Here is a 23516-nt window from a genome sequence, read left to right as displayed (position 1 = left end):
AGTGAACACCCCATGCAGGCCAGCTTAATGTGGCTGTCATAACCACAGGAACAGAGGTGCCCGAGGGGCTCCTGATGAATTTTGTAAGGACTGACCCACTGGAGGTTGCTACTGAATTTATTAAAGTTGCCAAAGTGAATGGCAAAGAATGCCCAAGGTGAAGGGACACTGGCACCCAGAACTCTCAAGGTCGGGAAAACTTGACATGTTACCTGGGGGAAATGTAGAACTCCTAGCATTGGGAAAATATAAAATCACTGTGCCTTTGGCTAAAGTGCTCTTGGAATGGGAAGGCCGCATGTTGGTGTGTTGGATTATGTTCCAGGAGAAATGATCATGGGTAATGACGTATTAACTATGTCTCAGGCTGTTAATATAGTAACCTGTAGTAAAAGGAATATTGCCGTGTGATCCTAGGAAGGAGGATCCTGGGAGAAAGCACGAGCAGTAGAGCGCAAGAGGCGAGGACTCCTGCCTCATATTGAGAAAGCAGGATGATCAGCGAGTTATCTTAAGTGCCTATACACAAATGCAAGAAGCCTGGGAAACAAACGGGGAGAACTGGAAGTCCTGGCACAGTCAAGGAATTATGATGTGATTGGAATAACAGAGACTTGGTAGGATTCACATGACTGGAGTACTGTCATGGATGGATATAAACTGTTCAGGAAGGACAGGCAGGGCAGAAAAGGTGGAGGAGTTGCATTGTATGTAAGAGAGCAGTATGACTGCTCAGAGCTCCAGTATGAAACTGCAGAAAAACCTGAGAGTCTCTGGATTGAGTTTAGAAGTGTGAGCAACAAGGGTGATGTCGTGGTGGGAGTCTACTATAGACCATCAGACCAGGAGGATGAGGTGAACGAGGCTCTCTTCTGGCAATTAACAGAAGTTATTAGATCACAGGCCCTGGTTCTCATGGGGGACTTCAATCACCTGGATATCTGCTGGGAGAGCAATACAACAGTGCACAGACAATCCAAGAAGTTTTTGGAAAGTGTAGGGGACAATTTCCTGGAGCAAGTGCTGGAGGAACCAACTAGGGGCAGAGCTCTTCTTGATCTGCTGCTCACAAACAGGGAAGAATTAGCAGGGGAAGCAAAAATGGGTGGGAACCTGGGAGGCAGTGACCATGAGATGGTCGAGTTCAGGATCCTGACACAAGGAAGAAAGGAGAGCACTGCATCCGAGGGCGCTAATGGAGTTGGCGGATGTGATTGCAGAGCCATTGGCCATTATCTTTGAAAACTCAAAGCAATCAGGGGAGGTCCCGGATGACTGGAAAAAGGTTAATGTAGTGCCCATCTTTTAAAGAGGGAAGAAGGAGGATCTGGGGAACTACAGGCCAGTCAGCCTCACCTCAGTCCCTGGAAAAATCATGGAGGAGGTCCTCAAGGAATCAGTTCTGAAACACTTAGAGGAGAGGAAAGTGATCAGGAACAATCAGCATGGATTCACCAAGGGCAAGTGGGGAGGGATAGCTCAGTGGTTTGAGCATTGGCCTGCTAAACCCAGGGTTGTGAGCTCAGTCCTTGAGGGGGCCACTTAGGGATCTGGGGCAAAATCAGTACTTGGTCCTGCTAGTGAAGGTAGGGGGCTGGACTCAATGACCTCTCAAGGTCCCTTCCAGTTCTAGGGGATAGGATATCTCTATGTATTTATTTAAGTCATGCCTGACTAACCTAATTGCCTTCTATGAAGAGATAACTGGCTCTGTGGATGAGGGGAAAGCAGTTATTCCTTGACTTTAGCAAAGCTTTTGATATGGTCTCCCACAGTATTCTTGCCAGCAAGTTAAAGAAGTATGGGCTGGATGAATGGACTATAAGGTGGATAGAAAGCTGGTTAAATCATCGGACTCAACGGGTAGTGATCAATGGCTCCATGTCTAGTTGGCAGCCGGTATCAAGTGGAGTGCCCCAAGGGTTGGTCCTCGGGCTGGTTTTGTTCAATATCTTCATTAATGATCTGGAGGATGGCATGGACTGCACCTTCAGCAAGTTTGTAGATGGCACTAAACTGGGAGGAGTGGTAGATACACTGGAGGGTAGAGATAGGATAAAGAGGGACCTAGACAAATTAGAGGATTGGGCCAAAAGAAATCTGATGAGGTTCAACAAGGACAAGTGCAGAGTCCTGCACTTAGGACAGAAGAATCCCATGCACTGCTATAGACTAGGGACCGAATGGCTAGGCAGCAGTTCTGCAGAAAAGGACCTAGGGGTTACAGTGGACGAGAAGCTGGATATGAGTCAACAGTGTGCGCTTGTTGCCAAGAAGGCTAACGGCATTTTGGGCTGTATAAGTAGGAGCATTGCCAGCAGATCGAGGGACATGATCGTTCCCCCTCTATTCTGCATTGGTGAGGCCTCATCTGGAGTACTGTGTCCAGTTTTGGGCCTCACTCTACAAGAAGGATGTGGAAAAATTGGGAAGAGTCCAGTGGAGGACAACAAAAATGATTAGGGGGCTGGAGCACATGACTTCTGAGGAGAGGCTGACGGAACTGGGATTGTTTAGTCTGCAGAAGAGAAGAATGAGGGGGGATTTGATAGCTGCTTTCAACTACCTAAAAGGGGGTTCCAAAGAGGATGGATCTAGACTGTTCTCAGTGGTAGCAGATGACAGAACAAGGAGTAATGGTCTCAAGTTGCAGTGGGGGAGGTGTAGGTTGGATATTAGGAAAAACTTTTTCACTAGGAGGGTGGTGAAGCACTGGAATGGGTTACTTAGGGAGGTGGTGGAATCTCCTTCCTTAGAGGTTTTTAAGGTCAGGCTTGACAAAGCCCTGGCTGGGATGATTTAGTTGGGGATTGGTCCTGCTTTGAGCAGGGGGTTGGACTAGATGACCTCCTGAGGTCCCTTCCAACCCTGATATTCTATGATTCTATGATTAAGGAATTTTGAAGAAAGAGAAATGGCAAAGGGGGCAAGAAACAGTTCCAGCCCTGTCCTGGCAGTGGGAGACCATATGTCTCCAGGGATGAGAAGGGAGGAGTTGGATGAGGCAGCTTGAGAGTTGACAACAGGCAGGAATTTGCAGCAATACAGAGATTGGAGCCATCCCTAGAAAGCATAAGGGGAATCAGCTCTGGGGGTTCCCCACTTAGGGAAATAAGGGAAAAGTTTTTCTGAAGAGGAGGGAAGATTGTACAGAGAAGCTGCTGTGGGAAATATGGGGCATCTTACAACTGGTGGTGCCTGTTAAGCATCATAATGAGTTAATGATGTTAGCCCACAACTGTTCTTTAGTGGGTCACTTGGGGACTAAGAGTACACATGAAAGGCTATTGATTGGCTATTCAGAGTGAGGTGAGAGACTGCCGCAGGTCTTGTGATTTACTTCAGAAGTGGAAGAGGCCTATAGGGTCTCACAAAGCTCCCCTGAAACCACTATTTATAATCAAGGAAGTATTTTTTAGGGTGGCAATGGATATTGTGGACCCTATGTTCTGGCCAACAGAAAGGGCAGAGAAATATATTTTGGTGGTAGTGGATTATGCCACTAGATATCCAGAAGCAGCCCCTATATTCGAGCAACTAACAGTGGCAAAAGCCTTTTCACTATATTCAGCCAAGTAGGTTTTCCTAAGGAGATTTTTTCAGATTGTGGGACAAATTTCCTGTGCTAGCAATTCAGTGAATTATGGAGAATGGGTGGTGTAAAATAGCTGAAGGCTGCCCCATATCAGCCAGAGATAAATGGTTTCATGGAAAGGTGATGACAGTGATGACAAATGATGACAGTGAAATCTATCCTGGGAATGTATGCAAACAAAAGGGCAAGTGACTGGGATGAAATATTACCTTAGCTGTTGTTTGCTTATAGGGAAGTTCCCCAAGAGTCCACAGGGTTTGCTCCATATGATCTCCTGTATGGAGAAAGATGAAGGGACCCCTGGATCTTATCAGGGACTCCTGGGATGCAAACACTGAATCAGAAGGGGAACCAGTGACTGAATATGTACAAAGGTTCAGAAAGGAGTTAAGGGACATGATGGAAGTGGTTCAAACTAACCTTACTGAAAGCCAGACCACACAAAAGGCATTGTATGATAGGAATGTTTGTGAACACTCTTTTGAGCTCGGGGATTTATTACACTGGTCTACAATTTTTGAGAAGTCGTCTACTTCAGAGATAAAATGTGCTATTTATTATGTATTTTGATGTGCTGAATTCAAATATGACAATTAAAACAACTGGCTACTGTTTCTAAGATATTTAAGTTTTTACATTTTATGTCTATGTATATTGTGTAGATAGTAGAGTTTTAATCATAAATTGTAAACCTAGGTCTTTTCATGTGTTTATGGTTGCTTTACATGATAATATTTCACCTGTCCTGTTTAGGTAACACTTTAAAAATCAGCAAAAGGGTTATATAAATAAAATTTATTATGAAACAAAAGGCAAAAAACTATTCTGTACATAGTTTAGTCCTATTCAGTGTCTACTCGGCGCTTCTTGGCTTGTCTCTTGTATTCATTAAATGGAGCATCTCTTGTCACTGTCCAGCAATAGTCTGCAAGCACTGATGGGCTCCATTTGCCCTGATAGCGTTTCTCCATTGTTGCAATGTCCTGGTGAAATCACTCGCCGTGCTCGTCGCTCACTGCTCCGCAGTTCGGTGGAAAAAAATCTAGATGAGAGTGCAAAAAATGTATCTTTAGTGACATGTTGCAACCAAGGCTTTTGTATGCCTTGAGGAGGTTTTCCACCAACAACCTGTAGTTGTCTGCCTTGTTGTTTCTGATAAAATTTATTGCCACTAACTGGAAGGCTTTCCATGCCGTCTTTTCCTTGCCACGCAGTGCATGGTCAAATGCATCATCTCGAAGAAGTTCATGAATCTGAGGACCAACAAAGACACCTTCCTTTATCTTAGCTTCACTTAACCTTGGAAATTTTCCACGGAGGTACTTGAAAGCTGCTTGTGTTTTGTCAATGGCCTTGACAAAGTTCTTCATCAGACCCAGCTTGATGTGTAAGGGTGGTAACAAAATCTTCCTTGATTCAACAAGTGGTGTATGCTGAACACTTTTCCTCCCAGGCTCCAATGACTGTCGGAGTGGCCAATCTTTCTTGATGTAGTGGGAATCTCTTGCACGACTATCCCATTCGCAGAGAAAACAGCAGTACTTTGTGTATCCAGTCTGCAGACCAAGCAAGAGAGCAACAACCTTCAAATCGCCACAAAGCTGCCACTGATGTTGGTCACAGTTTATGCACCTCAAAAGTTGTTTCATGTTGTCATAGGTTTCCTTCATATGGACTGCATGACCAACTGGAATTGATGGCAAAACATTGCCATTATGCAGTAAAACAGCTTTAAGACTCGTCTTTGATGAATCAATGAACAGTCTCCACTCATCTGGATCGTGAACGATGTTGAGGGCTGCCATCACACCATCGATGTTGTTGCAGGCTACAAGATCACCTTCCATGAAGAAGAATGGGACAAGATCCTTTTGACGGTCACGGAACATGGAAACCCTAACATCACCTGCCAGGAGATTCCACTGCTGTAGTCTGGAGCCCAACAGCTCTGCCTTACTCTTGGGTAGTTCCAAATCCCTGACAAGGTCATTCAGTTCACCTTGTGTTATGAGGTGTGGTTCAGAGGAGGAGGATGGGAGAAAATGTGGGTCCTGTGACATTAATGGTTCAGGACCAGAAGTTTCATCCTCTTCCTCTTCCTCGTCTGACTCAAGTGAGAATGATTCTGGTGCATCAGGAACCGGCAGTCCTTCTCCGTGGGGTACTGGGCGTATAGCTGATGGAATGTTTGGATAATGCACAGTCCACTTTTTCTTCTTTGACACACCTTTCCCAACTGGAGGCACCATGCAGAAGTAACAATTGCTGGTATGATCTGTTGGCTCTCTCTAAATCATTGGCACTGCAAAAGGCATAGATTTCCTTTTCCTGTTCAACCACTGGCGAAGATTTGTTGCACAAGTGTTGCAGCATATGTGTGGGGCCCACCTCTTGTCCTGATCTCCAATTTTGCAGCCAAAATAAAGGTGATAGGCTTTCTTAACCAGAGTGGTTATACTGCGCTTTTGTGATGCAAAAGTCACTTCACCACAAACATAGCAGAAGTTATCTGCACTGTTCACACAAGTACGAGGCATCTCTGCTCACTTTGGCTAAACAGAAATGTGTCCCTTTGCAAAATCAGACACTGACAAATAAGAGAGCACGACACTGTATGATTTCTAGAGCTGATATAGGGCAATTTGTTCAGCAGAGTGATGTAAGCTTCGTTATGATTGCATCATCCATAACTTCTAGGAATAACATGATGCAATTCATATCGTGTATGATGCAATACCAGCTTCAGATTGCATCATTCATTGTTTTGCCTAAAAAGCAAGTACTGTCCAAACCCAGTCATAGATTTATTCATAGATCCAGTCAAAGATGTATTTTAGTCATTTCTGGTTTAAATTGAGATCCCTTCCCTTTAGAACTCACTTATCCTCCGCCATTCCCAAGTCAAGGGTCGTATATACTGACCCAATAGCATATCTTGAAAACTAGAGCCAATCAACAATTTTAAGCATCATTTTTGTTCTCAGTGACCCAGAATTAGTAAAGTTTGACTACATTTATTTCAGAAGCATTTTGGCTGTAGAGCAGTGTTATTAGTGCTATTCCCTGTAAAATGGCACAAAATGCAACACTCATGGGATGCACCTTACGAGGTTATGGAAAGAGAGTATGGTGTAAAAGGACCCCACAGCAAAGTTGCCCCACTGACAGTACATGTAAATAGGCTTAAAGCCTATCACAACAGCGAAGCCTTTGTGAATATGATTTGTAGAGCTGAAGGTGAGTATAAGACATCACAACTCATTGAATTAATAGCTGAATGCTATTATAATTCATCACTCGAGAGCACTGAGTTATGTAAAGAGCTAATACAGACTGAGAGGGCAGAACTTCTGGCTGTGTTGCAAAGTCCCAAGCAGGTATTTTCTAACATGCCAGAGATGACTCATAAAATGTTTCATAGGATCGATACCTTGGGCCCCCAGCCTGCACCTAGCAGGGCATACCTAACCACTGACAAAGTGCAGGAGCAAATGCATAAAGAAATGCAAACTATGCAGGGAGTGGGGACAATCACAGAGTCTGACAGCTACTGGGCCTCACCTGTTGCATTGGTTCCTAAGAAAGATATGAGTGTCAGGTTTTGTGTTGATTATACAAAACATAATGCTGTTACAGTTCCTGATGCTTATTCTGTGCCCAGAATTAATAATATGCTGCCACTTTGGACAAAGCTAGATATGTGAGCTCAATTGACCTGGTGGATGGTCATTGGCCGATTCCTTTAGACCAGTGGTTCTCAAAGCCGGTCCGCCGCTTGTTCAGGGAATGCCCCTGGTGGGCCGGGCTGGTTTGTTTACCGGCCACGTCCACAGGTTCGGCCAATCGCGGCTCCCACTGGCCGCGGTTCGCCGCTCCAGGCCAATAGGGGCTGCGGGAAGCGACACTGGCCGAGGGATGTGCTGGCTGCCACTTCCTGGAGCCCCCATTGGCCTGCAGCGGTGAACAGTGGCCGGTGGGAGCCACGAACGGCCGAACCTGCAGACACAGCAGGTAAACAAACCGGCCCGGACCGCCAGGGGCTTTCCCTGAACAAGCGGCGGACCGGCTTTGAGAACCACTGCTTTAGACAATGATGCGCAGAAAAAATCTGTAATTATTACTGATATGGGACTTTGAGTTCAAAATGTTACTTTTTGGATTAATGCAGCAGCCACTTTTCAGAGGCTTGTCAACCAGGCGTTAAAAGGTTTACAAGACTTTGCACAAGCTTATATCTACGATATAGCAATATTCAGCAACTCGTGGTCAGATCATGAGAGACACTTGGGGGTTGTATTATCAAAATTCAGAGATGCAGGTCTTACTGTAGAGGAATCTAAATGTAAAATAGGAGCAGCAAAGGTTCCATTGGGTGGGGGCAGCCAAATCTCTCCTGATCCCTTGAAAGTAGAAGCTATTGTTAACTGGCCAGTACACCGGACTAAAAAGCAAGTCCAATCTTTCGTAGGCTTGGTTAACTATTACTGCCGATTGGTGAAGTGACATTGTGTCTGCTATCACAGACTTGTGCAAGAAGACAAAGCCAAGCAGAGTGGTGTGGACAAAGGCTTGTCAAGATGGTTTTGATAAGATAAAGAAAAGCTTGTCAGCAAAGCCTGTTCTGGACAGTCCAGATTTTCACAAAACTTTCGAATTGTGCACAGATGCATCAAACAACAGTTCGGGTGCAGTTTTACTGCCCCCCATTGCTTTCTTGAACTAGAAACTGACACCCACTGAACAGAATTACTCTATCAAAGGTTTTATGCTACTGTATGGGCAATCAAGCAGCCAAGGCCCTATCTCAGAAAATTCAGGGTTCTAACTGACCATTCTCCATTGGTTTGGTTATGCACAACCAAAGGCACTGCTTCCAAACAGCTGCAGTGGAGCATGATGCAGAAATATGACTTGGAAATTGTGCATGTTAAAGGGAAAGAAAATCTAGTGGCAGATGTCCTGTCCAGGAAAGACTTTTTTGACCCTCTGCCTACAGTTCAGCCAGGGTTTGACTCTCCTGCAGCATTGTAAGAGGGGAAGTGTGACCCTGAGAGCCCCTCAGTGCCTACTGGCAGAGAACCCACTATACTGTAACTCATAGCAGGCCTGACAACACACTGTTGTCATAATATGTATGCAAAAGGTTTCTTGTAAGGTATTGAATGTAAACTGGTGATGCACTGGTCAGGAATATCATTGTGTGATGTAAGTACGGATTGTGCATAAAGAGTCATGTGTGTGTTCTGCTCTTAAGATGTGTTTTGTTTTGGAGGCAGTGCCTAAATCAAGCCTGCCCTAGACCAATGAATGTGTCTTTCCCTGTTGAACTGGCTTGTTTACAGATAGAGGACAATGAAAGAACATTTACATATTAGGTAAACAAAGTAATCAAGCTAACAAGTGGTGGAGGAAACAATTTAGTGAGCACACTGGGGGACAGACTGCACCACCAGGAAGACTTTCTGTCTCTTGAGACAAAGAGAATGGACTTTGGAAAATATAAAGAGGACAAAAAGCCATTCTAGCTCTCAAACTCTTAGGGAACAAAGGGGACAGCACCCTCTGATTTCATGAATGTTGGATCCTCTTGCCAAAAGACTGGAGATACTAGTGGCTTGATAGAAGTGAGAAATCTGGTTAGGCAAAGATTGTAACTTGCTAAAGTTAAGTCTTAGACACCGGAAAGTGTGTTTTATTTTGTTTGTAACTACTTTCTGTTTACGTTATCTCCACTTAGTATCACTTACATTTCTGTTCTTTGTTAATAAACTTATTTTTCATTTTACTATAAACCATCTGAGTGCTGTTATATTGAAATAAGTGTGATTCTTCAGTTAAACCAATGGACTGGTGTGTGTACTGTCGCATTAGAGGCAGAAAACGTAATAAATTCTGTGAGTGCCCAGTGAGAGGGACTAGACACTACAGAGAGACATCTCTGGGGAACTCGGGAACTGGGGTTCACTGATTGGTACCTGCAAGGCAAAGTAAAGGCTGACAGAGTCTTGAGAAGTTTGCTGGGGAAGCAGACAGACTGGTGTAGCAGGGAGCTGACACACAGTCTAATCTCCAGCAAAGCTCAGTCTTGCGAAGGCAGGCGGGAAACACAGTGGCTTACAGTTCTAGGCTGCCCTGAGGAGTGGTCACACCTTCTTTCAGTTTCCATTAAAACCAAGATTCTGATTATATGTGTTATTGAAGAGCTGAAGGCACTTTTCACAAGAGTACATGTTTTAGTCCTACTGTCCTGGGAAACTTCCAACTGAGGGCAAGATTCTAATACCCTTTACGTGGATTTTAGAGCACCTTACTCCATGAGTAGTACCATTGATTTAAAGAGGTCTTTTGCAGAGCAAGCAGCTACTTGGTATCAGTACGTTTATCTTAATCTAGTCCTAAAATTACCCAATATCTACATCAGATTCAGTTTCATTGACTTTCAATGGGACTTACACTCTTAAGTCACTTAGCTGCTTTTGAAAAGCCCACACTATATTATATAGACTGAAATCTCTTCCCCAATTTCTAGAGTACTTTGGGATCCTCCAGACTGAAAGGACATATTATTAAATAAATAGAACATATTAGTAAATAATAAAGATGTACTACATATATGGCTAAGGTAAAACAAAACCCCTGATTCCAAAAGATATTCAATCAGGGAATAATATACAAGCTAAATGACTTATAGATAAAGCAAGATATTAACTACTGTCACTTGGATGACGTAAAACACAAGCACTGAAAATGGAGATGCAGAAAAGAGAGGATTTAATTGCAGACAAATCCCAAGGCAACCCTTTGATAGTTTTAAAGGTGTTCAAAATATTTTATACCACCATAAAAAGCTGCTTCAGAGAATAAAGTATTTCTTACGCTACAGTGAATCATGAACAATATTGCAGAAATGCTTAATTTAATTTAATAGCATTGAGATGTGTGTTTCATATATGAGGTGATCTGACTGCTTGGAAAAAATTATTCACAGCAGTAGACATCAGAGCTGGTCAAATAATCCATTGTGAATAAAATTTATTGCAAACTTTGGCAATTTCTCATACAATAATTATCCATGAATAACTTTCATTATTCAATTAGCTCCAGGCCAAAGTATATCTATTTCTGAGGGGAGAACTAGATGACTCCGAGTTTTTTGCATTGAGAGGTAAGCTGCTTTACTTGGACTTCATTACGTTCACTGAAGTAGGTTCACATGCCTACCTATTGAATTGTATCATGTATAGTACATAAATATAAACTGAATAATCCTACAACTTTGCTCAAACTTTCAAAACAAAAAAGTATTCAGGCAAAGACCAATTTGGGAAAATTTCAGCCTGAAAGGTGAAAATTTCAGAAGGCTATGAGTGAATGGAAACTCTTAGGCAGCCTTAGCAATAACTGTTGATAGGTCTCCAACTACAGTAATGTCTATTCTGATATGGCAAAGAAATGACAAGCCAGCCATTACCTGTACTACCAGGCTCTCCCTCTGGTTAGTGCTGCCATTTTTCAAGTTTCATAAGTATTAGATGGGTGTAAGCAAGGTGTACCCTGTCAGATGTCCTAGGGAACTTAATCCTGTCAGAGTCTTAACAGGCGGGATTATGGGTACGTGATAGTATTAATCATTGGTCCCAAGGCAGCAGCACCTAGAAAGCAGATGAAGACAGTAAGGTTGACTGTTACTGTGCAGTCACAGAGATCAGTTGGTATCAAGAATGTCTTGGGCACTGAGAAAGTTGGTGCTGGAAACATCTGCACCATGGAGGCCAACCTTGGCCACCATGTTATCAGTACAAAGTGGGCTGGTGTCAGTACCAGAGGAAGCGCAAACCAGTTTCAGGTGGTAACATGACTACTTGGTGACCAGCCAGTGTCAAAGTGTCAGAGGGACCCAATCTGGGCCATGAACTGTCTTTTGGCTGAGGGGCATGAGCTGGTACTGTACTGAGATACGATAGGTCTTCTGTTTCATCTTACTAGGCACTGAGGAGGGGGACCTTTGAACAGCTCGCCTGAGGAACAATACTCATTTCTATCTCTTTCTGATGATGGCTGGTGTGCCTGATTCACTTGTCGAGGACTTTGGTGAAGAACAAGCTCAAGAGCCCAGCATAGAGCCGTGGTTCACTGGAGTGCTAGTGGAAAGTAATTGAGCCATCTTGGCAGGATTTTGAACCTCAGGCTCTGAAGCTCTCACTGAGCAATCCAGAAGGAAGAGTTTGAGATGAGCTTCCCTGCCTTTATGTATCCTTTTGGAAAAGAAGCAGCAGATTAACCATTTATCAGGAATCTGTCCATTGCGAAGGTAGAAGAGGCACATAGAATGTCCATTACTCAGCAACACAGCAGCATCAGAAGAGAGACACGTTTTAAATCTTCATGTTTCGCTGTCCCTGCTTAGGTCAGAAACTATAATATGATTAAAAATAGCACATGGACAGGGACTTTCAGGCAACTGCTGTGGAGTTGTCTGAATTGTGCACAGCTCTCTGTTATGCACGGTACTTCATATTTCTCTTTTAACCACTTCCCTGATACACCTGTCTTACCCCTGGAAGCAGTCTTCAAAATGTATGTAACTTCATAAAAACGATGCTGAAAAATAAAGCAAATATGTTTTGTTGCTTATAGCTTCCTTTCAAAGCAAATCAAAGACAAAAGGCTGGATTTTTTTCCCTACTAAATCCATGTCTCATCGTCTAGTCTGTTTTAGCTCTGCCAGGTGTGTCAATGGCTGGAAAAAAACATTGATATAAAAAAGCCCATTTAGTGAGATCCTTACTTAATCTCAGTTAAGCTTCAGTATCATAAAACCTGGAGATAAATTACATCATTTGATACATAAGAAAAATTAAAATGAATTTCACATTATATTAGACTAGCTTCTCCCTTGGGTGGGTTTCATATAAAATCAGGAAAGTTGGGAATTCAAATCTTTTACATTGAATGTTTTCAATATAACAAGGAACAAGCCAATAAATGTATAAATTGATGATATTTTTGCTTCTGAATGGTGAAAAAAGTCAATTCTTGCCTTTTGATGACCAATGTATTTTGCTCAAGGTGGTTAGCAATGCTACAGAATTTTCTTCTGTAAGGCATGTTTTATATTCCACAAATAATGTAATACATCTATGAAGCACAGGGGAGAAAAATGAATTGGAGAACAATGATTTTCCTCCTGCGTTATGGACTCCTTGTTGATAATTTATTTTCTGTAGAATGCTGTAGAATAGTACAGTGAAACAAGAGATCATTTGAACAAGGAATATGAGATGAACTGACAAATGATGTAAAAAGCAACAGAGGGTCCTGTGGCACCTTTAAGACTAACAGAAGTATTGGGAGCATAAGCTTTCGTGGGTAAGAACCTCACTTCTTCAGATGCAAGAAGAAGTGAGGTTCTTACCCACGAAAGCTTATGCTCCCAATACTTCTGTTTGTCTTAAAGGTGCCACAGGACCCTCTGTTGCTTTTTACAGATTCAGACTAACACGGCTACCCCTCTGATACTTGACAAATGATGGTAAATTAGCTGTACTTTTTATTGAATGATGCCTAAAACAATTTGCAAAACTCACTGATGCTGTCAGATTATCCGCTGTCAGATTATCCACTGTTTTCTATGAGACCATATTGCATTTTGGACACTGAAAAAGATCCATTGTTCACTGGTTTAAAAATACTGGAGCTGTACAATTAATAATAAATGTGTAATTCCTTTTTTCTAAAATCAAGTGTTCAATTATAAAGCACTTGAGGCACGTGGGTAAAAGGAAAATCATTCATATATTAAGGAATTTTGAGTCAAGGAATTTGTTTGTTAATCTAGCAATTGTTTCAACTCCCTGAAGCCTCAGTATATTTCAACATACACAATAACTTGGATCCAATCCTGAAGTACTTTCTCAGGGCCTGATCCTGTGATGAGCATTCTCACCCCCCATTAGAGGGAGTTGAAGGGACTTGTGACCTTCCAGGATTGGACACAGAATGAATTAACCTCTCAACCACAGAAGTGATTCCTTCCAAATATATATAAATAGTGTCACATATCAGGAGGACACACTCAAGCAGCATCATGCTATTGTACTTGCTCTTTTCTCAAGAGAAGATTTGTCTCCAAAACTGATATTCAGTCATATTTCACAATTGCTCCATTAAAGTTTTTAAAAGCTCTCTTTATCTGAAGCCTTCTCCCAAACAGTGACAAAGGAACAGATCACTTATTTTCCATTATAGTGGATGATAGCTTCTTCCTTTTCCAACATGCAGTATCCAACATTATATTTAGCCAACAGAGTGCTGCACTTGATTGTAAAGGAGGTTATAAAATAAAGAAATATACAATAGCGCTGGTTTAAATATTAATTAAATATTAATTGTGAGTAAACTGACAAATGTAACCCTTTTTCTATTCAGGTATCATACATAAATAGATGTTGATCTTGGTGAAAGTATTAATTATTTGTATTTGCTAAATAGTTTGGACAAACAATGTTATGGCAAACTAATGCTCTATCTAAATTGACTATTTATGGTGTGCGATGAATCACCAAAATCACCTGATACTATTTCTAGCTTCCTGATTGGAAGACAAACTTTTAAAACAGATGAATGAGGACTATTGACAACTCTTATTCATAAAAAATACAATTTTAAAATATATTTTACTTTAAAAATATATTTCCTCTTTCAGACATACCTATCATTTTATCTATTATTTCTTTTAGTACTTCCCACATTACTTAATACAGTATGCTGTCTTTAAATCATGAAATAACTATAAATTAGGGCTGTCAAGCAATTAAGAAAATTAATCATGATTAATCACATGATAAAAAAATTAATCATGATTAATTTAATCGCATTGTTAAACAATAATAGAATACCATTTATTTAAATATTTTGGATGTTTTTACATTTTCAAATATATTGATTTCAACTATAAAACAGAATACAAAACGTACAGTGAGCACTTTATATTTATTTTTTATTACAAATAGTTGCACTGTAAAAAACAAAAGAAATAGTATTTTTCAATTCACCTAATACAAGTTCTGTAGTGCAATCTCTTTATCATGAAAGTTGAACTTACAAATGTAGAATTATGTACAAAAAAACCTGCATTCAAAAATAAAACAATGTACATCTTTAGAGACTACAAGTCCTCTCTTATATCTTGTTCAGCCAATCGCTCAGACAAACAAATTTGTAGGGGAAAGCTTGTACAAACATTTGCAGAAGATAATGCTGCCTGCTTCTTGTTCACAATGTCACCTGAAAGTAAGAACAGGTGTTCGCATGGCACTATTGTAGCCAGTGTCGCAAGATATTTACATGCCAGATGCGCTAAAGATTCATATGTCCCTTCATGCTTCAACCACCATTCCAGACAACATGCGTCCATGTTGATGACGTGTTCTGCTCAATAACATCCAAAGCAGTGCAGACTGATGCATGTTCATTTTCATCATCTGAGTCAGATGCCACCAGCAGAAGATTGGTTTTCTTTTTTGGTGGTTTAGGTTCTGTAGTTTCTGCATCGGAGTATTGCTCTTCTAAAACTTCTGAAAGCAGGCTTCTCACCTCTCAGATTTTGGATGGCACTTCAGATTCTTAAACTTTGGGTCGAGTGCTGTAGCTATCTTTAGAAATCTCACATTGGTACCTTCTTTGTGTTTTGTCAAATCTGCAGTGAAAGTGTTCTTAAAATGAACAACACGTGCTGGGTTATCATCCGAGACTGCTATAACATGAAATATATGGCAGAATGTGGTTAAAATAGAGCTGGAGACATACAATTCGCCCCCAAGGAGTTCAGTCACAAATTTAATTAATGCATTTTTTTTAATGAGCGTCATCTGCATGGAAGCATGTCCTCTGCAATGGTGGTCACAGCATGAAGAGGCTACAAATGTTTAGCATATCTGGAATGTAAATATCTTGCAATGCTGGCTACAAATGTCCCATACAAACATCTGTTCTCACTCTCTGGTGACATTGTAAATAAGAAATGAGCAGCATTAGCTCCCGTAAATGTAAACAAACTTGTTCATCTTAGCAATTGGCTGAACGAGAAGTAGGACTGAGTGGACTTGTAGGGCTCTAAAGTTTTGCATTGTTTTGTTTTTGAGTGAAGTTATGTAATAAAAAAAATCTACATTTGTAAGTTGCACTTTCACGATAAAGAGATTGCACTAAAGTGAATTGAGGTGAATTGAAATATGCTATTTCTTTTATTTATCCTTTTTTCAGTGTAAATATTTGTAATAAAAAAAATATAAAGTGAGCACTGTACACTTTGTATTCTATGTTGTAATTGAAATTAATATATTTGAAAATGTAAAACACAGCCTAAAATATTTAATACATTTCAATTGGTATTCATTGTTTAACAGTGCAATTAAAATGCAATTAATCGTGATTAATTTTTTTAATCATGTTTAATTTTTTTAGTTAATTGTGTGAGTTAACTGTGATTAATCGACAGCCCTACTATAAATTAAAAATAACATAATCCAGAAATCATGCTGGAACTCTTCGTACCTTTCATGAAAGCACTTTATAGACATTAAGCATCAACAACCATGGGAGGCACAGATGTTAAATATTATTCCTATTCTAAAGATGGGTAAATGGAGGCAGAATTTAAATGACTTCATTGTATGGTACCATGAGTCAGTCAAAGAGCTGGGAATAGAGCTCTGGAGTCCTGACTCCCAGTCCTCTATAGAACCCCCTGTTTCCTAATACAATTGGCCAATTTCAAATCTTCTTCAGTGTGCTTGATAATTATTTGTTTTTAGTATTTCAAAACACTGCATTTGACAGGAAGTTATTTGCTCAAATAGTTACAACAAAGTAAAAACTAAACGCTGGCATTTAAGAAAGCATTTATTTGAGCATTAATTCCATGTGTGATAATGCATCCATGTCCAATTCAGAGAAATTATACTACTGGTCCAAATTAGCTAACCTAAGTGGATGGCAAAATGATATAAAGTAGTCTTACCCTGTATATGCCCTCAGGTTCTAATGTGTCCAAAGTTCTTTGCAATGCCTGAGTCAATCATTATTCATGACGTCTGTGTCACAACTTGCCTTCTATTTTATACCAAGGCTACTTCTGCTTGTTAATAAAAGTACTGTATTGAAATGCAATATGAAAAGAGGCTGCAAAATGTTTGCAAGTTGTAAATATGGATGAAGCACTTGCAGTCTGGCAGACTGATTTTTCTCTCAAGCTGGATGCCCAGCCTCATCGAGAAGCTATCTATTTAAATTGTCATGGACCTCCACACATTGGACTTCTGTTTCTGAAAGTACTGGTTTCTAAATCCTTAAAAATGATTAAGGATTAATTGATTATGGTCAATAGAAAATTTGAGCAGAGTGGAATCAGCTGATTTTGACAACTTCCATTTTGATCATTACATCTTAATAATTGCTATGTACAAATCCATAAAAGAATGAACTGCTCATATCACACAAGAGTATGCAAAATTCTCCACCTAGCAAAATTCTTCTAGTCATTTTAATGCTAAGGCAGGTCAATCATAATTAAGCTCTAGATACAATTCCTACAAACTATAAAAGTATTTATTTACAGTTGAGTGGCACTCAAGAGAGAGATTATTTTCTGCCTTTGAAGTTAAATGAGAAATGACAGAGTGGCCTGATCCAAAGCCAGCTGAAGTTAGGGTGACCAGACAGCAAGTATGAAAAATCGGGACGGGGGTGGGGGGAAATAGGCGCCTATAGAAGAAAAAGCCCCAAATATCGGAACTGTCCCTATAAAATCGGGACATCTGGTCACCCTAGCTGAAGTCAATAGAAAGGTTCCTATTAAGCCCATAGAACAGGACTTTTCAAGACAGGAGAAAAACACGGAGCCAGATTCAACAGTACACACTGGTAACTCTGCTTTTTTTAAAAATAACTTCAGATCCCAGGGTTAACAGGGTCCCTGGCTTTGGGGCAGCCCATGGAGCAAAACCCAGTGCCCGAGTAGCTCACTTGGTGGCCTGCCACAGAACTGTATATGCAAATATACTTAATGGGTATAAACCTAAGTGTTTTGTATGTACAAATCAAATGCTCTGTACCTATCAAACTGAAAAGTTCTTTGTAATTAGGTTGAAAGTTAGAGAGCGACCAAATGAAGAATTGTATGTAATCCATAATGGACTGGGTATAAGCTTTTACTTTGATTTCATTGACCTGTGGAGAATTAAGCAACAGAGAGTCCTGTGGCACCTTTAAGACTAACAGATGTATTGGAGCATAAGCTTTTGTGGGTGAATATCCATTTCGTAAGACGCATGTGACATGCGTCTGACGAAGTGGGTATTCACCCACGAAAGCTTATGCTCCAATACATCTGTTAGTCTTAAAGGTGCCACAGGACTCTCTGTTGCTTTTTACAGATCCAGACTAACAGGGCTACCCCTCTGATATTGTGGAGAATTGTGTCCAGAGAGAGACCACTGGTAGGTGAGGGTGACCCAGTGTATGGAGTCAAAGAGGAGTGATGTAATTCAAGCTCTGCACAGTATTGCCAGCCCCAAATGTTTAGAAATCATGAGTCAGGTCCCCAAAAATCATAAGCTTGGCTTGAAAATTAAAATAATAATTTTTTTGGGGGGGGTAATTTGTTTACTTTTTTCCTGAGCCTTCAGAGTGCACTCAGGCCCATTTTCATGCTTTCCTCTGTAACTCTGTGGGCTAGAAACTTAAAGAAAGCAAACTGAGATTATCACATAATCTCTTTTTCCCCCGCAGGACTTGGATCGTTAAGTAAAACATTAAACAATAGACTCTCAACAAAATCACACTTGTTGTCAACACTTAATGAATGAGAGAGATAATAGAATAATAACATATGACATATGACAAAAGATTTGTTTCAGTATTCCTGACTCAAGTACTGCAATATTAATTGTAATTATAGTGCATAATATAGCTGGTAGATTAAGACCCTGCAAGAATGATCTCTGTTTGTTTCTAAAAAATGATTGACTGATTTCTCGTATGAAAACTAAGGGGAAGTTTGCTTCTTAGGGCTTAGAAACGTGGTTTAAATAGTTTATGTTTCAGCAATTTGTTTCAAAAGTGCCCGTCAGCTGTCAAGTGATTCTGTTTAATTGACATTCTCTACTCCATAATTTAGCTCTGGATAGAGCATCATTCACATATTTTAATGAGGACTTTTGAAAGTGTTGCTCAAACAAACATGAACTCTATTAAAACTGGAATATAATAAACCAGTCTATAAAAAAGCTAGCAACAGCAAACAAATAATTTATGTTAAAATGGTCTCTTAAAAATAAAAAGAAAACAGTTGTGAATAATAACAAAGGCCTGTATCACTACATTGCCTCTATTGCCTGTTTGCTGAGCAGTAGAGTTATGGCGGTTTGGAGTGGGCCAGTTCCTTTCTGGAAAAGAAGTTAGTGAAACAAAGACTCAGGATATTTCTAGTATGCTTTATTCACATGTAAACACACTTTGTTTGCCTGGAGCAGTGATGGCAAAAACAAGAAGGTTACGCAGAAGGGATTACATCTTGGAACCATTCATGTCAATGGGAGTTCTGGCAATGATTTCAATGGGAACAAGTTCCATTGACTTCCGTGTGTCTAGGACTTCACCCAAGGTGGCTGCCATTTATGGAAACCTCTGTGAATACATCATTGTGTCTGTATCGAGAACTCATCTCCCCCCATAGGCTTGATGCTGCTGTCTCTCTTTCCCGGCAACTGGGAGGAACACCCATGAACTACGTGAGCCTATCCTTCTGACTCCCTCTGCCTCATTCACGTCACCTCAGGGGCATAGGATAAAATATGTGACAATGGAAAATAAAACACATGGGTTTAAAAACAGACTAAAGAACAGACAAAGCCCTGGCTGGGATGATTTAGTTGGTGTTGGTCCTGCTTTGAGCAGGGGTTGGACCAGATGACCTCCTGAGGTCTCTTCCAACCCTAATCTTCTATGATTCTATGATAACAGATGGAAAACAAAGAATTCTCATTGTAAGGGGGGAGGACCCACAAACCTTGGTAAAACAGTGAAGGCTGGAGATCCTGAGAGAACCACTTAAAGGAGGGAAGAGGGAACACAAGTCAGTAAAGGACAGGGGAAGGTAGAATGTGTGACAAGAGAAGGCTGCACCCAAGATAGCTCTTTTGGGGATGAAATGGCATTTCCATGTAAGGGTGCCATCTGTCCAGGTTTTCCCAGGATTATCCCCTTTTTGAGGTGGCTGCCCCAGAAAATCTGTAAGGGTGCTTAGTACACACTGCCAGCTGTCCAGTTTTATGGGCTCAGGGTCATCATGGATGCCCTGGTTTTTTGTACCTCAGAAGTGGCAACCCTACTTCTATATCTTGTCCCTGCTCCTATAAATTCTGCCTACTTCTTCTTCTTCTTCTTTTGTATGGCTTGGGTAGGTAGCAATGACTACACATTTGTATCTAGTATCAGAGGGGTAGCCATGTTAGTCTGGATCTGTAAAAAGCAACAGAGAGTCCTGTGGCACCTTTAAGACTAACAGATGTGTTGGAGCATAAGCTTTCATGGGTAAATACCCACTTCGTCAGACGCATGTAATGGAAATTTCCAGAGGCAGGTATAAATATGCAGGTAAGAATCAGTCTGGAGATAACGAGATTAGTTCAATCAGGGAGGGTGAGGTCCTCTGCTAGCAGTTGAGGTGTGAACACCAAGGGAGGAGAAACTTTCACAGACCTTGGGAGGCAGGCCAGTCCTTGCCCACAGACAACCCACCAACCTTAAGCTTATTCTCACCAGCAACCACACACCACACCATAACAACTCTAACTCAGGAACCAATCCAGGCAACAAACCTCGATGCCAACTCTGCCCACATATCTACACCAGCAACACCATCAAGGACCTAACCAGATCAGCTACAACATCACCGGTTCATTCACCTGCACGTCCACCAATGTTATATATGCCATCATGTGCCAGCAATGCCCCTCTGCTATGTACATTGGCCAAACTGGACAGTTACTACGTAAAAGGATAAATGGACACAAGTCAGATATCAGGAATGGCAATATACAAAAACCTGTAGGAGAACACTTCAACCTCCCTGGACACACAATAGCAGATGTAAAGGTAGCCATCTTACAGCAAAAAAAATTCAGGACCAGACTCCAAAGAGAAACTGCTGAGCTTCAGTTCGTTTGCAAATTTGACACCATCAGATCAGGATTAAACAAAGACTGTGAATGGCTAGCCAACTACAAAAGCAGTTTCTCCTCCCTTGGTGGCATGCGTCTGACGAAGTGGGTACTCACCCACGAAAGCTTATGCTCCAACACATCTGTTAGTCTTAAAGGTACCACAGGACTCTCTGTTACATTTGTATCTATATTTGATAGCCAGCACATTGCTTCAGTAGTGAGCTGGTGAATGTCCTTCAGGCCCACAGCAAAAGAACGAAGGAAACACTCAGATATGATGTGCTCCATCATTTGTGCCTGGTGACCACAGTCACATACAGGTGTTTGCCTCATTCTGTATTTAAAGAGGGTTTGTCCACCTCTCCCATGAGATGTCCTGATGAGATTCAATCTGCACCAGTCTTTCCGACATAAATCAAAACTCGGCGGTTCCTCAGTTGGGTTAATGATGAGCTGTTTGTTCTGAGCAGTCAAAATGCTGCATGTGGCTCTCCATTGAGCCTCAGCATCAAAGATGAATGTAAGGGTCTTGATGCGGTTCCACAGAGGATTGCAGGATTTTAATCTTGTCTTTTGTGAGTTCTCATGTTCGCATTGACATGGCTGAGAAAGCGAGATGTCTGGGCAGCTCTTATAATCTGTGTGATAGGACCTACAGCTCTGGATCTTAGAACAGTTGGGTGAATGGGAGGTGGCCTTATGACTTGGATGGCTCCTTCATATTTTGAGATTTCTCAGAGAGACATGGCAGCCCCTAAATGTGGTATCCTCGGTCCACTGTGACTCTAAAACTGCCCCTACTTACTAGTTCTGAGGCAGATCAAATGAGTTCCATGAAGGTCTCTGTATAGATCCTTTGGATGAGATTTTAAAAGCCATTGTCCAGTTTGCTCCGTGTAGCCATCACTGTTCAAAAGAGTTGGAATTTGTGCTCTTAACCAATTGTCTTGTTCCCCTTACCGCTATGCAATATGCTGTGGGGCAGACGGCAATCTAGCTGCTCCCCTCTCAGAAGCATTTTCACCCAGGAAAGGTGCTATACACAGTAAATATAAGATGCTGGCAGTGAAAGCCAAGTTTCTAAAATATGTAGCACTTATATCCAATACAAGCTGCACCCTGTCGTCTTAATAAAGGTTCTGCTTCTTCTCTTACTTCACATACTATGCTTTGCCTGACTGATGATGCTTTCATATTTTTAAAGGGAAAAGTCCCTTTCCCAAAATTCAGAAAAACATAAAAATAAATAAAAATGGTTTTAATTCAAAAAGTATCATCTTTTTAAATAAGGTAATGAAAGATGTCAAAGCCTAAGTGCTGGAGACTGGAATAAATGCTTAGCTCCACTACAGTGACAGCAAGGCCATCTGAAGATGGGTTATGAAGTTAGCTGTTGTCTGCAATTAAGGTAAATGTACAGAGAAATACCACAATATATTGCTAGTTCATGATAGCTTTTAAACCATGCTTTATTATTTAATAATGGATTTCATGTACTATCTCCTGTAAGTTGTATACTGTAGTTTGTAACAATGATTTCTTACACATTTCTGGTTTCCACTGGAGTGGTTTCTCTGCAAAAGATCAAGAATCACCATAAACAAAATTTGTTCTTTTATAAAATGATTCTTAATAACATATGGAGAGACAGAGAATAAACTTGCCATTAATTGCTCACTATAGTGCTGGCAACTCTGTCATAAGACACACTACTTACTGAAGAAGCACTTACTGTTTTTGGCAAGAGGCAGCAACTTTATTAAAGGGCAAATGATTTATATCCTACATCATTACAACAAAGTCACTAGTAGAGAACTTAAGGGACAGCAAGCTGAATCCCTCTCTATTAAATACATATAGGCCAGTGGTTCTCAAACTTTGGGTTGCAACCCCAAAGTGCATCGCAACTCCATTTTGATGGGGTCACAAGGGCAGAAACCCACAGGCAGAAGCTCCGGCGGTGGCAGGGGGCTGATGACCAACTCCCGCCTGGGCAATTTAGCTTGGTAGTGCCCCCTGTGGCGTGAGGCCCTTGCAACTGCCCTGCTTCCCACCCCTGCGGCCCTGTGTATCACTTCATGTACTGAGGCACTTCCTGTACTCATGCACGTCCTGTATACATGCACTCACTCATGTTTACCTACCAGCCCACTCAGCACATGTTGTGTTGAAACCAGTTTGAAAAGTTGCTGTAGAAATAATTTTAGCAATGGACCGTTTTCTGAAGAAAAGTGGAGGAAAAGGGGGTAATAAAGAGGAGTCAATTGCCACTTGCAGCAAAAGAAGGGCTGACAACCAGGATCCAAACAGCAGTAAAAATAGGGCTGTCAAGTGATTAAAAAAACTAATCACAATTAATTGCATGATGAAAACAATTAATCGCAACTAATCACACAATTAATTGTGCTGTTCAACAATGATAGAATACCATTTATTTAAATATTTTTAGGGCTCTCAAGTGATTAAAAAAATTAATCGCGATTAATTTTTTTAATCGTGATTAATTGAACGATTAATCGCGCTGTTAAACAATAACAGAACACCATTTATTTAAATATTTTTGGAATATATTCATTTTCAAATATATTCATTTCAATTACAACACAGAATACAAAGTGTACAGTGCTCACTTTATATTTATTTTTTATTACAAATAGTTGCACTGTAAAAACAAAAGAAATAGTATTTTTCAATTC

Source organism: Emys orbicularis, chromosome 2, assembly GCF_028017835.1.
Source record: "Emys orbicularis isolate rEmyOrb1 chromosome 2, rEmyOrb1.hap1, whole genome shotgun sequence".
In the NCBI taxonomy this organism is placed as follows: domain Eukaryota; kingdom Metazoa; phylum Chordata; order Testudines; family Emydidae; genus Emys; species Emys orbicularis.
This window is presented reverse-complemented; position numbering follows the sequence as displayed.